This window comes from Euprymna scolopes, chromosome 17 (assembly GCF_053919585.1).
Source record: "Euprymna scolopes isolate OS-2025 chromosome 17, ASM5391958v1, whole genome shotgun sequence".
Taxonomy (NCBI): domain Eukaryota; kingdom Metazoa; phylum Mollusca; class Cephalopoda; order Sepiida; family Sepiolidae; genus Euprymna; species Euprymna scolopes.
The window spans coordinates 128,708,311-128,709,867 of record NC_136498.1 but is presented as its reverse complement, the minus strand read 5'-3'; positions in this window follow the sequence as shown (position 1 = coordinate 128,709,867).

Here is a 1,557-nt window from a genome sequence, read left to right as displayed (position 1 = left end):
ATTCTAGTATGTTTGCCTTAAAAAAAAAAAATCAATTTTCCTGTGAACTTTATTATTGGCTATGTTTGCCTTTAAAAAACTCTATTTTTCCTGTGGACTTTATTATTGGCTATGTTTGCCTTCAAAAAACAAAATCAATTTTCCTGTGAACTTTATTATTGGCTATGTTTGCCTTGGAAAAAAAAAATCAATTTTCCTATGAACTTTATTATTGGCTATGTTTGCCTTAAAAAAAAAAATCTTTTTCCTGTGAACTTTATTATTGGCTATGTTTGCCTTAAAAAAATCAATTTTCCTGTGAACCTTATTATTGGCTATGTTGGCCTTAAAAAAAATCAATTTTCCTATGAACTTTATTATTGGCTATGTTTGCCTTAAAAAATCAATTTTCCTGTGAACTTTATTATTGGCTATGTTTGCCTTAAAAAAATCAATTTTCCTGTGAACTTTATTATTGGCTATGTTGCCTTAAAAAAAAAATCAATTTTCCTGTGAACCTTATTATTGGCTATGTTTGCCTTAAAAAAAAATCAATTTTCCTATGAACTTTACTATGGGCCGTATTTGCCTTCAAAGGGAGGCAAATCCAAGTTTCTGCGACCTTTCATTATGGGATAGTTTGCCTTACAATAAGCCTGCTATGAACCTCCAGCTTAAAAGCATAAGGACCTGTAACTGCAGAGAATTATGTTGCAATGATTTCATATTGCAATTTTGTTTTGGGGGAGAATATTGGAATTATTACGGAGTCACTAGTGTGGTGCCCTGTGATTGGATGAAAAACAACCAATCACGGGCTGCCATTCTAGTTTCCTCCCCGACCCCTATTTGCGCGGCCCCTTCGAACTTTCGGCCTCTTTTGCGGTTGGGACCTGATTGCGAGTACATCCATTTCGCCAGCTCTCCGCCACCAGAAATACGGGATGCACGTGGAGTCCAAGCCGTAATAGCAGCACAGAATAAGGCCGCACCTTTTCTCTTTCATACCAACTAAGGACACAGGAAAGATTTAATTGATAAACGGACACATCACATTTGTGAGATAAGTTTCCCGCAAACCCAATTGTTTGCAACACCTTTATTTTCCTTTTTGTAAATACAGTTTTTTATAACATTTAACTCTGTGTTTGTGTTTCCTTTCTTCTTGACGTCGTCACATTACTTTGTTACCTCAAACGTTTGGGAAATCCCAATACCCTTGGCACGTCACTGTTATTCGTGGCCTTGAACGATGCATTTTGAAGGTGCAAGCAATGGCCTGTTCTCATAACTTAGATCAGTAGAGAGCATGAGTTATACAGTGGCGCATCTCCAATCTCACTTATTGGACATTGTGTCACTTTCAGAAATGATAGAAGTCGCCTAACGCTCTTTGGATTTGTACTTAACTGACCAACTAGTGGATGGTCTGCACAAATAATAGAAAACCGGGTTTCATCAAACGGAAATGGAATCATGTCTTCTTTTCTAGGGCGACAATTTTATCATTCCATCCTATAATATTTCATTTATAATTGAACCAAACATATACAAAAACAGTCGAATCGTCATTAAATT